The 17,714-nt window shown below is 45.9% G+C and overlaps 1 non-coding gene across 1 annotated transcript; it reads right to left on the reverse strand.

The window, feature by feature from the left end:
* Window positions 1-17,204: 17,204 nt before the first annotated feature.
* TRNAQ-UUG lies at window positions 17,205-17,275 on the reverse strand. The gene has a single exon. It is a non-coding gene; the product is annotated as a tRNA-Gln (tRNA).
* Between the last annotated feature and the right edge of the window lie 439 nt (window positions 17,276-17,714).

The raw sequence follows: 17,714 nt of genomic DNA on the forward strand, positions 1-17,714 counted from the left end.
TGATATACATGTGGCCCCATAATTTCATTTTCCTAAGAATGATGCAAAGGTTCATTTGTCTTACCAGGGCATCAATGTAACCAGTATGAGCTGCTCTGCATCGACTTCACAACAGTGCGCTGGTGTCTTGAGCTATAGTTACACTTTGTTTCAGCTCCACCAATCACGAGGGAAGCAGGAATGCTTGTTCCTATTCCCCTGCATCTGAAACCATACTGGACAGTGTTATAGCCCTGGATGGCTATTAAGAAGGACCGGTAACTAACCCAGTGAGCCCTGAAGGAAGGCACCCTGAAGTGGTATGTGGAGAAGTTGACCATGCATGAGAGGCAGACTGTTTTAGTGATCCAACCTCACCTATAAGGGTTACCCATTCACTGGTAGAGTGTTTATGACCAACATTCCAAATCTAAACTCTAAGTTCCAAAGCACTGAAAACCAGTTGTCACTGACTCAGTTCTGACTCATGGCACCCCACGTGTGTCAGAGCACAGCTGGGCTCCATGGGTTTCAGTGGCTGATTTTTCAGAAGTAGATTGTCAGGCCCTTCTTCTGAGTTGCTTCTGGGTGGACCCCAACCTTTCAGTCATCAGCTGAGTGTATTCACCGTTTGTACCACTCAGGGACTCCAAGTTCTAAGACCGGCTACCCTGACAATAACTGGATATTTTTCCTGAGATAGGATAGTGACATAATAGAAATAATCATGTTGTTTTTGTTGATGTTCTTAATATTTCTACTTATTCAAAGAATTTGAAAACCCCATTTGAAAGCTATTGGTCTGCAATCTTCTCATAAATTCCCTGACTTACCTAGTCAAGGCCCCCTCGTGTGGAGATGTGCTGATAACAAGACCAAGGAATCTGGGTCCCCTGCAAGCACCCTGGCAGGCTCCACCTGTGTCGTGCATGAGGGCTTATTACAAAACCTCATTTTATAGATGATGAAACTGCAGTTTGGAAAGGCTAAGTCACCGCATCCCAGGTTTCCCAAGTCCCCCTAAGGGAACAGCTTCAGTAGGTATCTTTGTCCTTCAATGTGTAGGGATTTATGCAAGGAGTTGTTTATTTACACAAAGGCAATCAGCCCTCTGAGTGGGCCCGTGTGTGACGGGCATGTTTACAGGCTCTGGAGTTCTGGGAACCCAGGACAACACCCGGCTGCATTTTCCCGCAGTGGCCAGAGGCAGCTGCCTCCAGCAGTGCCTGGACCATCACCCCTGCCCATCTCTAGCTCCAACCTTGCCTCTTCTCCCACTGCCCCTCCTGCATAAGTGCTTACAGTTCCTGAAACAATCCATGTCCTCAGTTACCACCAACTCTTTTAGGTCCATTGGCCTAGAACACTCTCCTAGTCCCAGTCCTCAGCCTGGTGGTCACCTCACCCTCTAGGCTTCCACATTGTCTCATGTCTTCCAGGAAGTCCTCCCTGCCACCCCCTCCCCACCATCTGGATGGAGGCCCTTCTTGGTTCTCCTGTAGCATCCTGTCGGGCTCCAATCATACTGCATTGAATAAATAATTGATTTCATTTTGTGAACAAGGGGCAGTGTAGCAAAGTGGTTAGAAGCTTGAGCTCTGAAGCCAATCTGCCTTGAAATCTTGGCTCTGCCTCTCATTAGCTCTGGGACCTTGAGAAAGTTGCTTAATCCCTCTGTATCCCCATAACTCCACTCAACTCTATAAAATAAGAATAATGATAGGACCAACGTGTGGTGATGATTCCAAGAGTTAAAACATGCAAACCACTTAAAGTAAGACCTGGCACATAGTAACTGGTCCTTATTTATTATTAAGGTAATCGATCCTTTTCTGCTCCATCTCACCACTCAACTGAGTTACCGAGTGCAGAAACTGTGTCTTAAATTTCTCTTAGAACAGTATCCAGCCCATAGTAGCTACTTAGTAAATATTTGCAGAATGAATGAATGCATACTAGAGGCCACAAACTTCAGTTGGCCTTCTCTGGTGCCCACCTTGGCTTCCATAGGCTCAGGGCCCAGGTGGCTGAGCTCATTGGCTCCAAGAAGATAATCATGATGGAGAGGAGTCGTGCCTGTGCTGTTCTCAGATGAGCTGTGCTTCCAAGCACAACTGCTCACCTGACGGAGTTGTGCAACTACAAGCCATGCAGCTCTGCAGGGACTACTTCTTGTCTATCTGGGGTGTTGACCTGTTTTCATGCAATTGAACTTCCTTGTTGGGTCCCAGGGGCTCATGTACAGCTCACAGCTTCACTGGATACTCCATGAGCAGCTAAACCTTCATGGCCTTAGCTGTGTTGCAAGACCACTGTGCTTTGCCTACTGTGGACCAGTTGTGTTTTCTTCTCAACATTCAAAGGCCACCTTCTCAACATTCAAAGGCCACCTTCTCCAGAAAGCTCCCAAATGGAAGTATTTCCCCACTGTGAACTCCCATGCTCCTTTATCTCCCCTTGTTTCTTCACCTCTTGGAGTCTCAGTTTCACAAACTGTAACAGAGATAACAATGCCTACTTCAAAGGGAGTTTATGGAGATAAAATGACTCGAGCAAATGCCTCCTTTCATAAGTGCTTGCTTATTTACTGCCCTGGAAGTTTCTAGAGGCCACAGATCCTCTCTGGTTCACTCATATATGCCCCCTTTTCTCAGCACATAGACTCATAGAAGGTATTCAACAAATGTTTGCTCAGTGGATGGGTCATTCAAAAAGCCAATCAACATGGTTGAACAACACGATGAACCTAATGAATGCCACAGAACTGTACATGTGAAGGTTGTGGAAAAAGGCAAATGTTTTGTTACCAATATAGTTATCACAATAAAAAAATGACCAAAATGTAATCAACAAATACATAAATGATAATAATATCCAACAGTTGCAGCACAAAGAAGAGTCATCTTTGGGGATTTTCTTTTTCTATCTGTTTTTTGTTTTTTGTTTTTAAGGGTTTCCAACTACAAAGACCCAAACCAGAAATCAAATAAACTAGCTCTTTCCTGGGAAATGAATTCACAGTGCACAGTACATTCAAAACTTCATGTATTAGCTGGAGAACTTGGACTTGGTTGTACAAGCACACACACATATACTCACACCCTGGGCATGATTTTCAGAAAGGAGTGGGTGCTCATGAATTCTCCCCCACATAAGATGTGGGCACTGGCTCTCCCAGCTACAGTCAGTCACCTCATTCATCCTCTTACTCCATCCTGGGCCCTCCCCTCCTTGAAATTCACATGCCACCACCTGTACCCAATGTCACTCAACTAAGTGTCATCTACTTCTCTTAGTAAATAAAAGCTTCTCTCTGCACAGAACCTTCTAGAAACCAAAGGAGAAAGGCTGGAGAATTTCTTATAAGGAGGCAGCAGTCACTGCCTGATTTCTTACAAGCTCTGGGCACATGGAAATAGGAGGACATGCCTACCCTGTCCTGCTCTCTCTTAATGATAATCACCGAGAGGCCTATCACTTTCACTGGGTACACATCCCCACCCTTCTTTCTTTTGCCCATGCCCTGAGCCCTGGAGGGCAACCCAGATTCCCTGCAAGGTGGTGCTGGCCAGAAATTGCCCCATCCTCTTATCAGAGTTATTTGCCTGCCCGACCCAGACCTGTCCCTTCCCAGTCACAGGCGAGGCTCAGCCCAGGCAGTTACAAATTGTTCAGGTGAAATGAACTGACTTGCCTGAAAGCTGAGGTTGAGTCAAGACCAAGCCACTGGAAAGCCCAGAGCAGGTCAGTTTGGCAGCAGATGCTGAGGCGATACATGAGGTCCCAGGCAATGCCCCAGTTTGCAGAAAGAAGCTGTGTCCAGTTCTAGGCAGTGAGCTCAGCACGGATTTCTCCTCTTCCCACTCTGAGTCTCATCACTCGTTGTTCTAGTGGATTGGCTGCTCAGACAACACTGCCTGACTAACAGGTGGCTATGTACAGTGCCATAATTCATCCATCTAATGTGCCATCACAATACTGGATATACTGTGGATTTCCAAAAGAATGAACAAATCAGTCTTGGAGGCAGCACAACCAGAATGCTGCTTAGAGGTAAGGATGGTGAGACTTCATCTTGCTTGGATACATCATCAGGAAGGACCAATTGCTAAAAAAAGAACTTCACAGTTGGTGAAGTAGAGCATCAGCAGAAATGAGGAACATCCTCAGAGAGATGGGCTGCATCATAGCTGTGACACGGGCTCGGTCATATAAACCAACATGAAGATGCTGCAGAACTGGACAGTGTTTTCCTTCAGTTACACATGACATCACCATAAGCCAGAACCAACTCAAATCAACTAACAACAACAAGAAGAAGAAAGAAATGCAATTAAACTATGACACAATAAGTTTTTATTACTTAGAATGTGTTTTTTTTTTGTTATAGATTGAACCGTGTCCCCAAAAAATATGTGTCAAATTGGCTAGGCCATGATTCTCAGAATTTTGCAATTTTCCTCCATTTTGTGATCTGATATACTTATCCTATGTGTTGTAAATCTTAACCTCTATGATGTCAATGAGTCAGAATTGAAGGCAGTTATGTTAATGATACAGGTAACAGTCTACAAGCTTAAGTAGTATATTGAGTCAATCTCTTTTGAGATATAAAAGAGATTAAACAAGTGAGCAGAGATCAGAGGTAGTGGCGACCACCAAGAAAGAAGAGCTGGGAATGAAGTGTGTCCTTTGGATTCAGGGTCCCTATGCTGAGAACCTCCTAGACCCAGGGAAAGCTTAATGCCAAGATCTCCAAGGAACACCGAGCCCACAGATGTTGAAAGGAGACAAGAACCTTCCACCAGAACCAACAGAAAGAGTAAGCCTTTTCCTAGAGCAAGTCCTCTGAATCTGGACATCTCACCTCCCAAACCATAAGAGAATAAATTTCTGCATGCGAGAGCCATCCACTTGTGGTATTTCTTTTGCAGCAGGACTAGATAACTAAGGTAATTTCTTATTGAAAGCTTTTTTAGATTTATTTAGAATGTGTTTTGTTGTTGTTGTTAGGTGCCGTCAAGTCATTTCTGATTCATAGCGACCCCATGCACAGCAGAATGAAACACTGCCCAATCCCACGCCAGCTCCATGATCCCTGCTATACTTGAGCCCATCATCACAGCCACAGTGTCAATCCATCTCATTGAAGGCCTCCCCCTCTTTCATCGACCCTCCACCCTACAAAGCATGACATCTTTCTCCAAGGAATGGTCCCTTCTGACAACATGACCAAAATAGGTGAGACGAAGTCTGGCCATTCTTGCTTCCAAGGAGCATTTCGGGTGCACTTCCTCCAGGACAGATCTGTTAGTTCTTTTAGCAGTCCATGGTACTTTCAGCATTCTTTGCCAGCACCACAACTCAAAAGCATCAACTCTTTTTCTGTCTTCCTTATTCATTGTCCAGCTCTCACATGCATACGAGACAATTGGAAATATCATGGCTTGTGTCAGGGGCACCTTAATCCTCAAGGAGACATCCTTGCTCCTCAGCACTTGAAACAGTTCCTTTGTGGTTGACTTTCCCAATGCTACACGTCATCTATTGTCCTGACTGCTGCTTCCGTTGGCATCGATTGTAGAACCAAACATGAATTCTTTGACAACCTCAATTTTCTCTCCATTTATTGTGATGCTGCTCATTGGTCCAGTTGTGAGGATTTTTGTTTTACCATATATCAATCTCACGTATACATGAAAAGAAAATACTAGTGAAGCAAATTGCTTAATGTATTCCAAAAACTTGGTCAAGTTCCAAATCCAGCTCTTCTGAACCACTTTTTCAAATCACAGTTGCCTATGCTCCTGGATTTCTTCACAGTATCATAATCTGCGACATCAGGACCACAAGGATGATCACAGAGATGACGTGCACTTCTTCAGAGAATGCTCCACTACTGTCTCTGCGATTTTCTTTCAAGCCGCTGAGGTCATTCAGCAAGGTTTGGTGTGCAGTCAGCGCAAACAACATTATGAATTCCTCCTTCCCAAAAGTGACTGTCAGATGCATCCTATTTTCAGAAATGATGAAAGAAAGTGCTTTTAAATTGATAAAATATGGGATATTAATGGTAGGTAACGAGTCCTGATGCAGTGGCGGCAATGTTGGGCTCAAGCATAGCAACGGTCATGCGGATGGTGCAGGACTGGGCAGAGTTTCATTACACTGTCCACGAGGCCACTCAGAGTCAGGCCTGACTCAACAGCACCTAACAAAGACAACAACAGGTACTGAAGAGTTAGAACATCTCAGGCCCTGTAACAAGCATGCACCGTACATGTGTTATCTTATTCCATCTTCTCTGTGAGGCAGGTAATAATATGAGTCACCCTTAATAGGGCTTACTCTGTATCACGTACTGTTTTAAGTGGTATATAGACATAGATACAGGTACAAACTCACTCAATCCTCCCAGAAATCCTATGAGGTAGACACTACTATTGATACTATTTTGCAGATGAAGATGATGAGAGAACAAGTTCTTACACAAGGTTCCGCAGCTTGTAAGTACCTGGGACAATGTCTAATGCCCTTGTCAGTCTCTTCTCTACTTGCCCTCCACAGAGTTGAGGCAGCTAAGACACAGCTTTACCCTGAGCTGACCTTTCATCACAGTGCTTTCCTCTAGCCATCTCTCACCCGGAACTCTGAAAGAGGCTTCAGAACTGGTCTCTTTGCACCAACTCCTGAGCCCTCAAATGGACCCTCCCTACGCAGCCAGATGATCTTTCCAAAGAACAAAATCTGAACATATATTTTCCCTGCTGAAAGTCTTCTCATGGTTGTTCTCTCTCCCAAGCCATTCTTATGACAAGACTGAAGGTGGGGTAAGTGTCCTCTTGGCTTCCTTACTGACGCTTCCAATCTATTCTCTTCCTCCTCCTCTATCCCCCTATCACCCCACATAAAACCAAAATACAGCTCTAAACTTTGCCTAGGTCAGTGTCAGTCCAAAATCCCCTGGCTTTTAACCAACTTGAATAAGCATTAAAATGTGCCCCAATAAATGAAATCACAGTAATGATTTATTGGGAGCTCTGGCAGCATAGTGCCTAAGGCATTTGACTGTTAACCAGAAGGCTGGTGGTTCAAACCTACTAGCCACTCCACGGAAGGAAAGTTGGGCAATCTACTTTCGTAGTGATACTGCCTTGGAAACCCAAAGAAGGGTCGCTATGAGTCAAATCTGACTCAACAGGAGTGAGTTTTTAATGATTTACTGAATCTCTTTTTGTGGGACTACGGTGAGGCAGAGACTTCTAGAATTCAGATGCCACAGACAGTTCTAGAGCATAGACCACGTGCCAGGCATTGTCTGCACTCATCACTTTTACACATTGTTGCATTTAATGATCACTACAACCCCACAAGACAAGAATCCTTGCTAATAAGGACACAAAAGAGCACAGGGGTAAAACAGAAAAAATGCCCCAAATGGAATGAGTGATGGAGAGGGGATTTTGACCCATGTCTTCAAATGCCTACTCCTCTGTGTCAGGGAGCATTTACTGAACCTGTATCTAATGAGTACTGTAATATGAATTCAGGATAAAAGGTGAGTGCACCCTCTCTTGTTGGACTTACAGCATTGAGTGGCAGAATGTTCTTCTGGGTATCTAATCGAAATTCCTTTTGCTGCAACTCAAGCCCTTTCCTACCTCCCACCCCTATCCCCACAGAAGAACAAAAACAGCAGTTGCTCATGAGATCACCAAGCTTCTCCTCCTCTCATGGCTTCTGTCCTGTGTTGCCTCACAGACCTGAGATAAGCCCCACAGAACAGGCTTCCTATCTCTCTGGGCGTTGCCTCCACCCTGACTCCTCAGCCCTTGCCTGGAGTCAGGGAAGACCAATAGCTTAAGGGGAATCTTCTCTGAGGAGAAGGGAAGAAAGATGGAGAAAGCTGAAAGCTGGCAGCTTCTCCCAGCTGATCACTTCTTGGGAGGGGACATCTTGTAGAAAGATGTGTTGCCTCGCCCTAGCAGCTCCCCCGATTAGAAAAACATTATTGGCAGGCAGGCTGCAGTCCCTTCTCTTACCTTCTACAGCTCTCTGGAGGCTCCCACTAGACGGATACCATGTGCATGCATACACACACAAACACACACACACGGAAAAAAAACCTAGTTCCCATCAAGTCAAATCCAACTCGTGGCAACCCCATGTGTTTCCGAGTAGAACTGCACTTGATAGGGTTTTCAATGGCTGTGACCTTTTGGAGGTAGTTAACTTGGCTTTTTTCCAAGGGGCTTCTGAGTGGATTCGAACCACAAACTTTTACAGTTAGTAACCAAGCACTTAACTACTTGTTCCAAACAAAGCCTCCTAAGTGGAAACTACAGAGGATACTTGTTCAATGGCTTATCAAAGAAGAAGACAGGGAGAGCAGCATCCCTCCTACTGAACTCACTGGTGACTGTGTCATTATGACAGGGTCAGTAAATGTTTGATGAGAAAATGGATGAGAGTGTCAGTCAGTGGATGAGTAAGTGAATTAACATGTGATTAAAAGGATCAGTGCTGTGAATGAGTGAATACAAGAATGAATCATAACAAATAAATGAATAAGCAAAAAATAAACATCTAAGTGATTGAATGAATAAATGAATGAGAGTGTTGTTGTTAGGTGCCATGGAGTCAGCTCCGACACATAGCAACCTTGTGTACAACAGAATGAAACACTGCCAGGTCCTGAGCCATCCTCACAATCCTTGATACGGCCTGAGCCCATCGTTTACAGCCACTGTATCAATCCGTCTCTTTGAAGGTCTTTCTCTTTTTCGCTGACCCTCCACTTTACCAAGCTTGATAGCCTTCTCCAGGAAATGGTCCCTTCTGATAACATGTCCAAAGTAGGTGAGACGAAGTCTGACCATTCTCACTTCCAAGGAACATTCCAGCTGCACTTCCTCCAGGACAGATTTGTTAGTTCTGCTGGCAGTACAGTGCCCTATACATAGGAAGAATTCTAGGAACTTGTTAATAAATGGATGAATAAATAGACATTCTCCTGTTTGTGCTATGTGGCACGAAATCTTCACCTGGTGGAGACCTTCAACTAGGAAAGGGCTGCAGGGACAGTGGAGCTTCATTTAGGGCCATGGCCAATCCCGACAGCCAGGACTTGTGTGTAAATGTTTAAAACGTGCACTCTCTGGTCTGAGTTCATTACACAAGTTATCCTTTCCTCCTGGCGAATGCAGACTTGTGCTAGGATGTACACAGCCCACGTTCACCTCCTTGGCCAGAAGTTTTTGTGTAGTGTTCAAATTGTACCACCAGACATAGAATCCCTGGAGAAAGATGGTGCAACAGTAGACAGAGACAAGGAGGAAACACTGGCTGCCAACTGCTGACTGTGTTCAGATTCAGCATGGGCCACATCCCACCCCACATCCTTCCCACTTTCAGAATCAGATAGAGCGCAATTCAAATCTGTCTTCTCTCATTTACTGTGTGATCCTGGTCAATTCTTGTAAGCATTCTAAGCCTCAGTTTCCTCATCAGTAATGGGATGATCATACCAACCTTGCAGTGCTGTTGTAGGATCAAATAAAAGAAAGCATATAACTTGCCTGGAACAGAACCTTGCCTAGAGTAAATGGTGAACAAATATGGCTTCTCACTGCCATATTCTCACTGGGACAACAGGAAACTGAATAACATCAGCCACTCTGTCTGAAACAAATAGACTCTTCACACCAAGATCCTGATCAAGGAATCCCTGACCATCTTGGCAGGAACCGTAGCTGTCATCAGAGAAATCCCTCTCTTGGCCAGTCTTGGGCTACATTATGAGTCTGGACACATGTCTTCTGCTTACAACTTTGGTATTAGCTCCCTGAGTGATTTTAGGTGCACCATTTAACCATTTGCAAAATGAAGAGGTTAGAATAGTTGGCTTCTGATAACCTTTCTAGTTCTGATGGTATATTATTTTTCTTCTCCCTAGAGAGTTGTAGTTATTACTGAAATACTAAATATTATCACTAATATAATGTATGATAGATGATTCACAAGACAAAAATAACTAGCACCTGCCTAGTGGTTTAGCATATTCAAAGCAATTGTTTTTCACATGCATTGCCATGCCTGATCCTCACAACAAACCTATAAGGTAGTTAGCACTATCATCTATTGTGGTCACAGCCTCTAAGATGGCCCCCAGTAGTCCCTGCCTCCTGGAATTCATGACCTTGTGTAAGCCCCTCCCCTTGAGTATGGGCTGGACCTAGTGATTTGCTTCGAACAAATAGAATACAGCAAAGATGATGCAATGTCACTTCAGAGTAGGTTACAGAAGACTGACTTCCATCCTGCCCATATACCCTCTCCTGTCCTCTCACTTGCTCACCCTGATGAAGCCACCTGCTCCATTGTGAGCCCACTGGAGGGGCCCACTGGGTATGGAACTGAGGGCAGCTTCTGACCAACACTCAGTGAGGACCTGAGACCCTCAGTTTACCAACTTCAAGCAGTCGACTCCTTTCCCCAACCCCATGAGTGATCTTAAAAGTGAATTCTTCCCCAGTTGAGCCTTGAGATGACTGTGGCCCTGACACACACCTTGACTGCAGCCTGTGAGAGACCCTGAGCCAGAGGTCACAGCTCCCCTGTGCCTGAACTCCTGAGCCAGAGAAACCGTGAGATAACAAATGTTCATTGTTTTAAGATGCCATGTTTTGAGGTCATTTGCTATGCAGCAACAGATAACTAAATACATCCTTCTTTTAGACATGGGGAAGAGGAATGGAAACTCGGCTTCCTGGTAGCTTCCACCCTTAATGAAGAGTGGTTTAACTAAGAAACACTCTATAGGAGAACAACCAACTCCGTGTTGCCAAACCCATGTTTGGCAGAGAGTAGTGCCCTTCTCACTTGGCCTGACAGACCTGTGAGCATCAGGGCCTGGCGGGATATTCTTTACTTCAAAGACATAAGAAAAACATTGCCTCGAATTGGCAGACTCCCAAGCCCATGGATAAGGTGGGGGGAAAGGGAGGCTCACAACCAGCTCTGACCTTTAGGAAACTTCCCTGTGAGTCATCCCCAGAAACTGTACGAGCCTCCCACAGCCACGTGGGTGGGAAGGTGCTACCCTGCCTCCTCAGAGCATCTTCCTGAGATGAGGAGAGACTTCCAGTTACCCACAGAGTTAGAATTTATTCTCCCTTTTATTTGAAACTTCACACGAAGTACAGCGTTTGATCCTCACAATCTGGAGGACTCGATGGCCTTACCCCCACTTGACCCACCCAGGCTCTCCCAAGTCCATTGTTTGCTCAGGTTCATACAGTCAGAGGCAGTGCCAGGACCCGAAAGTCAATCTGTTGACCCAGAGTCCAATGTATTCCCCTAACACTAGGTACACTTCTCTCCCAAGAGCTAAGGAGCAGAGGGGTTGAGACACTTTGAAACAGAGAACTTCAGGGAGAGGATAATAAATGAAGACTAATAATGCAACTTTAGGCACTGCTATGCCTTGTGGGTCAGCAAAAAGGAGGCGAATCCAGCTCTGCCGCTGACCTGCTCACCTGACCTCACCTCTCTGATCCTCAGCCTGCTCATCGCTGAAAGGGGAGAGAGAAGAACAAGACCTTACTCCTCAAGGTCGTGGGGAGAGGTCAGTGAGATTGGGCATCTCGAGTGCCAGGCACAGCGTCTAGTCCATAGAAAGTGCACTCTGCCTACCTTATTCCTCTAGAACCTGTCTCTGGCCTCTCAGCCACTGTTCCTCCTGAAATTTTACCCCTTTGTCATTGTCAACAGAGTAGGAAAATGGGAGGCAGACTGACCTGGGCACCACTACACAGTAGAATCAGAGACATCCACTGAACAGGCCAGAGAGGAAAGGATACCAACATGCTGAAGGTCCCGTTTCCATTCCCCATCACAAGATACTTCGTTTCCCACTCCTATATTCCCTCCCTCCCTTTCTCCTTCCTACACAGTGTTTGCACTATCAGTGCACTGAGATATCTTTGCCCACAAACAAGGAATATGGAGCTTTACACAACAGCCCTTGACCTTCACCAAAAAGATAAAGGGAAAAGATCAGCACAAAAGGACAAAGAGATGAATGACCTCTTGCTTACGCCAGCTGGGTCACCACAATCTCATGCCCTCTCCTCAACCAAGCTTGCTTGCTGGGTGGCCTTGGGCCAGTTTCCTCCCTTCTCTGTGCCCCAGCATCCTCAGCTGGCATTCAACAAATTTCTTGAGCCTCCTGAGCCTCCAGGTTTAGTGCTAAGACCTGAGACAAGACAAGCAAAGACTTCAAAGGTGGGTCCCTTCCTGGAGGAGCCAAGACCCAATCAAGGGTCCCCTGCAATTCTATGCTGAGTAAAATAAGTCAGACAGAGAGAACAAACGTTATTTGATCCCACTTATACGAAGTAACTGTTACAGGTAAATGTATAGAGAAAAAAGCACAACTTTAGGCACTGGTTACCAGGGATAGGAGGAGGAGGAGGGAATGGGAGTCACTGGTGGAGAGACACTGAATTTCCATCTGGGGAGATGTTGATTGCCCAATCTTCTTTTCGAGGAGTGCCTGGTGCATTTGAACCACCAGGTTAGCAGTCAAATGCCTTAAGCACTATGCCACCAGAGCTCCCAGGGAGATGTTACACTTTTGGAAATGGACAGTGTGATGGTAGCACAACATTGTGAATGTAATTAATTCAAAATGAGTTGTACACTTAAAAATGGTTACAACGGAAAACTTCTTGTCACACTTATTTTTCCACAATAAAACGTAAAAAAAAGAAAGCTGCATGGGCAATAGTCTGTCAGCTGTTTTAAAAGACCACCCTGGCTGTGTTTAGAGCCCAAAACCCAGTGCCATCAAGTCGATTGCGACTCATAATTGCCCTGTAGGACAGAGTAGAACTGCCCTATAGGGTTTCCAGGCTATGATCTTTACAGAAACAGATTGCCACATCTTTCTCCCATGGAGTGACTGGTGGGTTCGAACTGCCAACCTTTTGCTTGGCAGTTGAGTGCTTTAACCACTGTGTCACTAGGGCACCTCGTGTATAGACCAGTTGTTCTTAGACTTTCCATGCATTCGAATCACCTAGAGGATTTACTAAAGTGCAGACTGCCAACCCCAACCCCAGAGTTTTGATTCAGCATTTCTGCAGGAGCCTGGTAAGTTGCATTTCTAACAAGTTGCAGGGAGATGCTGATGCTGCTGGTCCAGGGATCACACTCAGAACCATTGGCTTCGAAGACAGATTGTGGAGTTAAGACTAAAACTCAGATCTCTGGCTTCCAGCGCACTGTCCTCCCCTCTGCCTGAAAGCGTGTGTCATCTGGCCTGCACCGATGGACTCAAAACAGTTTGAATCACTAATTTAGAGTCATTTCCCCCATGCCTTAAACCTCAGTGCATTCACCCAGGTAAATACTCCATGGAGTTACAAGTAGATTATGCCCTTCAGGTTTGGGTCATTGAGTAAAATTTCAGGTTGCATTGTTCTCTAGGATCAAATCTTTTCTACAGGAAAAGAGGTTAGCAACACATTGCTTCAATCACCGACAATTTTTCTATTGCTCGTATCTGCACTCAGTGAGCTTTGGAATAGGTTTTACAACAGAGTAATCATTTTTCTTCCAAAAAGTTCTTTAGAATTTAATCTTCTGCCATATTCTTTAAGGTCCAACCTAGAAGGTAATTTTGAAACAACAGCACAGCTGAGTTACAAATACAAAGATTCTCTCTGTCTCTTAGACTCCGTTTTCTCATCTGTGAAGTGAAGCGTGGCCTGGAACTCCAGGCTGCTACCGGTACTAACATTCTATAGGTCTATGATTGTTTGAATTTAGGAGGCCCACTGTGTCAAACCTCTGAAAGCTAGTGAACCGAGCCTTGCTCCCCATCCCGACTGCCCATCCAGAGTAGCTCTGACAACTCAATAAAGAAACAGTGCAGGTTCAGTGGTAGCATCCTTGCCTTCCATGAGGGAGACCCAGGTTCAATTGCCAGCCAGTGCCCCTCATGCACAGCCGTCATTCAACTGTCAGTGGAGGCGTGTGTGTTGCTATGGCACTGAACAAGTTTTAGCAGAGCTTTTAGACAAAGTCAGACTAGGAAGAAAGTCCTGGCAAACTAGTTGTAAAAATCACCCAGTGAAAGCCCTGTCGACTACAATGGTTCAGTCTACGGCCCACCATGGGAATGATGCAGGAGGGCACAGATTTCACTTCATTGTGTATGAGATCACCATGAGTCTGGGGCCGACTAGACAGGAGCTAACAACCACAACAATAATAATAATTGTTATTATTATTGTGGGAGCTCTGGTGGCGTAGTGCTTAAGGTATTTGACTGCTAACCACAAGGCTGATGGTTCAAACCCACCAGCCACTCCTCAGAAGGAAGGTTGGGCAATCTACTTACGCAGAGATACCACCTCGGAAACCCAAGGAGGTGTTGCTATGAGTTGTGATCAACTTGACTTGATGGCAGTGAGTTTATTTTTATTGTTATCCCATCACCTAACAGGAGCTCTGGTGGCATAGTGCCTAAAGCATTTGACTGCTAACCAGAAGGCTGGTGGTTCAAACCCACCAGCCACTCCTTGGAAGAAAGGCTGGGCAATCTGCTTCCGTAGAGATACTGCCTCAGACACCCAAGGAGGGTTCGCTATGAGTTGGATCCGACTCAATGGCAACGGCACTGAGTTTGGTGTTTTTGGTTTTATCAACTAACAAGTACTGAGCACACATGCTCTAAGTGCTTTAACAAGCATTCATTCACCCAGGCCTCATCCCAACCGGGTGAGTTGGGGGGGAGGGAGGAATGATACTTCTATTTTCTATTTCCTCTAGCTGAGGAAATGGAGAGTGAGAAAAGTTGAGACACTTGACTGAACTCACAACACGAGGAAATAGTTAAGCCACAGCTTAAACCTACAGTCTCCAAGAAGAAGGGAACAAAACTGAGTTTGGGGTTCTGACAGAACCACATTGAATTCCCGTTCTATACCTCAGCCAGATGATCTTGGGCAAGTTATTTCAACTCTTAAACTCCATTTCCTCACGTGTAAAATTGACATCAATAGTTTGGTGCTTGACTGATAGTTGTGAGAATTCCTCATGGAATTCTCATGTGCATGCAGCTGGCACCTGGTAGACATATTCAGGAAATGATAGTCTCTCTTCCCTTCCCTGAGGGGTCACCCCGCCCCTTCCCCAGCCAGCAGCCCAGCTCATGCCTGGTCTGGCCACGAGTGTTTGTTGACACCACATCCGGGCTGCATGGTGTTGTCACCATACATTACACCACCACACCTCAGCAGTGACATAACCCCCTAATACCTCCCTGTCCCCTCCCACCCCGGACTGGCGTAACCCAGGCTGCTGACACATCCTTGCTGAAATTTGAAACCAGATGCTCTGTGTTCATCTGTTTGCTGGCTTGTTGGAAGGCCAAGCCAAGTCCAGCCCTCTTAAATACATCTCCCTCTCTTTCCTGACTTCAGAAGTCTGAGGAGGTTACTGGAGCCAGGAGCCAGGGTGGGCATCCACAGAAGCAGCACCAGGCCCAGCCCATCCAGCACATCCTGTCAGTTCCTGAGGCCAATGGAATGAGCCACGGAGGTGAGGTGTTAACATGGCAGCATGAGGAAATAGGCCTGCCTGTTGAAACCCATTTCTCCGTGATGAATGCCAAAAGGGGATGGACAACTACAGAGAGTCAGAGGATCTCAGTTCCCAAGAACATGTGTCCATTCACTCACCCATTCAAAATTCTCGTTTGAGCACTAACTATGTGAGAGGGTCGCTGACTGGAAACACTGTCATGATTAAGACCAGATCAGAGGTTCCAGCCCCACAGAGCATCACATTCTAGTGGACAGTGCTGATGATGACCAAGTAAACTCATAACTCAGCAAGAGAGCTTCAAATTGTGAGGAGTGTTTTGATGGAAGCAAACATGCTGACATGAGAGGAACTGAGGCAGAGGAGTGGGCACTAACTTAGTGGGGGGCCTAAACTAGGCTTCTCACAGGAGGTCATTGAGCAAAACCCAGAAGACAAGAAGGAGCCTCAACTCAACTGTGCAGAGAGCTGGGGTGGAAATTCCAGGAGAGGGGACCGCAGACGCGTAGGCATGAGGTAGGGAAAGAGGTTGCTGGCTCAGAGACTAGGAAGGGGCCTGCATGGATAGAGCACAGAGGGTGAGAGGAGGAGGGAGCACTGAGAATCCTCCAGGTGCCAGAGCACACAGAGCCTCACAGGCCATAGCAGGGCTAGGACTTTATACCAAGGGATGGAAAGTCTTGGTAGGGTTTCAAACACTCTGGAAGACTCTTCCCTTTGTGAGGCCTCGGGTCCCACATGCCAAGTGCAGATCCTGGGGGACAAGTGTGAGCCACATGGCTCCACTCAATTAGTGGAATGGAGGGGGCCTCAGAATCAGCCTAGATCAAGGCCCTTCCACTTTGTCGATGGGGTAACAACCCAGACGTGGGAGGGATGCACCCAAGGTCACACCATGTGGCTATGGCAGAGCAGGAACCAGACCCAGCACATAGGAAGTGAAAGTAAAGCCCACATCTTTTAGCAGTTACTATGTGGGATTTCCTTTGAATTGCCACATCAACCCCGCTTCTTCACAGGATTCTTCAGATGAGAACTGGGAAGTACGAGAGAGAGAGAGAGTGATTTCATGGAGGTCCCACGGCCAGAGGAGCTGAGACAACCAGGATCGGAGCCCAAGTTCCTCTGATGCCAACACCCACGCCCTTCACTGGGCTGTTAGGATTTAAGCAGGTACTCCTAGAGACCCAACCTGCCAATGCCCCAGGCACTTCCTGAAAGCTACTTAGAATGTTCTTCGAAAAACTCCTCTGGGCCCAAGTTGATGAAATAGTCCGATTCTCCTCATGCATCAGGTCTTTGAGAAACAAACTAACCCATTTTTTAAAACAGACCAAGGAAAACCTTTATAAATTGGTGGTGATGGTGTTAGCTGCCTTGAGTTGACTCCCAAATGATGGTGACCCCATGCACAACTGAAGGAAATGCTGCCCTGTCCTGTGTCATCCAATGATGGATACGGATCAGACTGGAACCCAGAGGGTTTTCACTGGCTGATTTTCAGAACTAGATCCCCATGTCTATCTTCCTAGTCTGTCTTAGTCTGGAAGCTCCGCTGAAATCTTTTCAGCATAACGGCAACTCCACTAACAGACAGGTGTTGGTACATAATGCGCATTGGCCAGGAATTGAACCTGGGTCTCCTGCACCAAAGGCAAGAATTCTGCCACTGAACCACCACTGCCCCCCTCACTATGCATACCCTACAAGTCCCATAATCCAATTCATCTCTGTGAATTTACATCACAACTGACCTAGTGCAGAAGAATTTTTCTTTGTAAATTATCTAGATTTGTTCCCACAGTACTGTGGATTTCAAACTTCAAACTGTGGATAACAAACTTGTGTTTGTTAAAACACAAGCTGCCGGATCTTGTACCCAGGGTTTCTGATTCAGGAATGTCTAAGATGAAGTCTTTATAACAGGCGAAACTCCCAGGGGATGCTGATGATGCTGGTTCAGGGGCCATCACACTTTGAGAACAACTGCTGTGGTGGACACTGTGGTGGCCTGCCTAGACCTCCTTCAGGACCAGGGCACTCATTTTCCTAGACAGGAGTGTTGGCTGCTGGCAGCTCGGAGCCAAGTCTCTCCAGGAGCTGCCTTTAACTGAAAAGAACTG

The sequence above is a fragment of the Orycteropus afer genome, unplaced genomic scaffold (genome assembly GCF_000298275.1).
Source record: "Orycteropus afer afer isolate SDZICR_OR568_19922 unplaced genomic scaffold, OryAfe1.0 scaffold00106, whole genome shotgun sequence".
Classification (NCBI taxonomy): domain Eukaryota; kingdom Metazoa; phylum Chordata; class Mammalia; order Tubulidentata; family Orycteropodidae; genus Orycteropus; species Orycteropus afer.